Source organism: Macrotis lagotis, chromosome 3 (genome assembly GCF_037893015.1).
Source record: "Macrotis lagotis isolate mMagLag1 chromosome 3, bilby.v1.9.chrom.fasta, whole genome shotgun sequence".
Classification (NCBI taxonomy): Eukaryota; Metazoa; Chordata; class Mammalia; order Peramelemorphia; family Peramelidae; genus Macrotis; species Macrotis lagotis.
In genome coordinates, this window is record NC_133660.1 from 242,369,991 (window position 1) to 242,373,395 (window position 3,405).

The following is a 3,405-nucleotide window of genomic DNA, read 5'->3' on the forward strand; positions in this document are numbered from 1 at the left end:
ACTCAGGTCTTCTTGACTCCTGGCCAGTGGTCTAACTACAGCTCCACCTAGTCACCTAATGGAGCTCCTACTGAAGAAACCATCACGAGCTTTCATGTGGAAAGGGGATCTGCAGCATGCCATTGAAATTTATTTTTTAATGACTCCAAACATTTCCCCCTCAATTACATGAAAAGAAAGCTTTCAACATTCATCCTTCTGCAAACTTTTGAGTTCCACATTTTTCTACCCCCCCTTCCTTCCCAACCCCCTCCTCATGGCAACAAACAATTTGCTATGGAAGTACTTGTACAATCATGTTTAACATAAACCCATCAATTTCAATTACCTTCTCTAGGTTTCATTCAGTGAATCCTTGCAAGATTCCAGAACTGGAAAAGTCTAATCTTCCCTAAGAATTCAGTCTCACTCCTTGTTTTGGTTGTTTACTCTTTTCCATTCTATGTGAGGTGTATTGGAATCTCAAGACCTAGTGAATTCGAAGGTCATCCGGGGATACTCCAGCATCACAAGTGTTCCAGGGACCTGTTTCCTTGCCTGGAACCTGTTGAAGTCATATGCCTAAGGAACAAAGAGGGACCTTCTGGCCCCAGGAGAGTCATGGCCTAGGAAAGGATTCATCCTACAACACTGTTATCTTTGGATATGAACTTGGTGAGGAAAATGCTACAGAGAAACTGAGGCAAGTTTTCAATTGTCTCCTCCAAAGATGGGTTGCCCTGGAAGTACTGAGGGAAATGTTAGTATATTCATTCTTTTTCTTTTTCTTGCAGAGCAATGTGGTTAAGTGACTTGTCCAAGAACACACAGTTAAGTATTAAGTGTCTGGGGCCACATTTGAACTCAGGTCCTCCTGACTCTAGGGCTGGTGCTCTATCCACCCCCTGTGCATTCATTCTTGCTATATCTTTGAAATAAATATCCCTTTTAAAAAGCTAATTGATAATGAGATTTGACGCTAGTAACTTCTCCCCATCACTGAGACAATGTTAGAGAAAAGATCCACCCACTCCACAGGGTAACCTCATACCCTGAGGGGAGATGTAGGGAATCTGGTCCCAAGAGTGTCCGCAGAGATGCAAACTGATTATATACCCTAAATCCGACATAGAATGGTCTGAAAACCTTTATATGTTTCATTGGTCATTTATCAAACCACAACCTATGTTATGAGCTTTTTATGTAAGTCATATTAATTAAGTTGGCGGGAACCCCTTACGTACAGAGATTTTATTGGAGCGTTGTTTATATTAGCTAGCATAAGACCTTGCACAAAGTTAGCCATTTAGAAAAGATTTGCAGCTTTCGCTTTTCCTACTGCAGTCATTAATTTGCAACAACTAACTTTGGCCCTGCAGGCAAACCAATGAATACTTTCTGGAGGTGACTTCCCTCCTTGGGATGCTGATACTGAGAAAGGAAACTTCGATATCCATCTCAGAAAAGCAAATCACCCAAAACAACGTTGATAATGGCTTGCTTGAATAAAAGTTGGAAATTGGTGGTGGTGGGACATGTTTGTAATCCTTAGAAAGAGAGGAAGATTAAGGCTTGGGGATCACTTGAGTTAGAAATAGTAAAGCTGCAATAGAGATAATTGGCTGCCGCTCTATGTTTATGTGGGCCTCTGGGAAGAGAGGGCCAACAGTTTGCCCAAGGATGAATGAACCAGTCCAGGTCAGAAAAACAGAGCAGTTTAAAGCTTTTATAGCATTGAATCGGGTCATTATGGACATTAGGAAACTCCTTAATAATGGCCATCCTCTCTACAAAGTGACCCATAGTCATGTAAGCTGGAAAATGATAATGGAGGCAATGGAGGTAAGCAGGTGGCCTATGGTACCCAAGCCAGTGTTTGGAGCAGTAGAGCTAGAGGGACATATTAGAATACCTCTACTCAACTGCCCCAAATTGGCAGGATGACGGCCGAGATAGCAAAGAGGCCAGAGGACACTAGTGATATGGATAAAATTTGCACAGTCTGTATAAAGAAAATGGGAAATGAAAGAGCCATGCTGATCAGAGCAAAAATGCCACGGAAGACTGTTCATCCTGATGGATGGTCTGAGAATCCGAATTGGTCCTTAATGAAGGGCAGAAGCTGGTGGGCAGCAGGGGGGGGGGTGTCAACTTCCCCTGGGCAATCGTGCAACCAATGGATGGGAGGTGAAGAGTGCTAAGGGAAGTGGGTCATAATGTAATACTGAAGTCTAGCAGATAGGCTTACTGACTTAGAGGCCAGATACTGAAGCACCTGCTGAGCTCAGTATAGCACAGCCCACAACTGAGGAACAAGCTGATGGAAACTGCATGGGGGACACATGAGCATCAGTTTGGGTCTTAGTTGCATTGGCCTTCAGCTGAATCAAGTAAGTCACACAGGGTGTCAGGGGTTTCCTCTGAAGTCCTATTGTTTTTAGGAAGATAAAATTCAGGGATGCTTTTGGCCTGTATGGCCCAATCACACCCGTGAGGCAGGCTCTTGTCTGTACTATTTTAGCTGTCCAGAGACTCAGGATAAGCTATCAGCAAGGAAGAACAAGGGTTAAGGAGAGATACCCTCTGAGGGGAGGGGGCAAAGCTCCCACCCACTCCCCTTTGGCAAACCTTGGCAATCATTCAATCACTCTTATCAGCAAGGATTTATTAAGTATCTGATGTGCTGGCGATATAAAGACAAAAGTGAAAACATACCTGCCCTCAAGGAGCTTCCAGTCTGTTGTGGGAGATGACATACACATAGACATGAAAAGAAAGCTTTCAACATTCATCCTTCTGCAAACTTTTGAGTTCCACATTTTTCTCCCCCTCTTCCTTCCCAACCCCCTCCTTGTGGCAACAAACAATCTACTATGGTTAGTACTTGTACTGTGAGGTATTGTTGAAGGGAGGGAAAGGAGGAAGTACTGGAAGCTGGGGGACCCAGGAAGGCCTTATTAGGAAGGAGATGACATCTCAGCTGAGTTTTGAAGGAGACTAGAAATTCTGAGCAATAAAGGTGAAGAGGGACTTCATTCTATTTTGTAGATGGAAAGTGGTATATCATATGCGAGGGAGAGTGAGCCATTTTGACAGGAGAAAGGGGAGGGGTCACTTATAATGTCTTTCATTCTTCAAGAAGACCATGACATCAAGTGATGCCATGCCAAGCAAGTGCATTGGATTTGAGTGAGAGGCGGACTGTGCTAAATCACCAGCCTCACTTTCTCCTCTAGAGTCATCTGGATACAGCGGCCAGATATGAATCAGGAGATTGGAGATGGCCCTGGATGTGAAGTAATCAGGATTAAGTGACTTGCCCAAGGTCACACAGCTAATAAATATCTGAGGCTGGATTCGAATTCCTGTAGTCCTGATTCCAAGGCCAGTGCACCACCTGGCTGCCCTCTGATGTCTGGAAAAGAA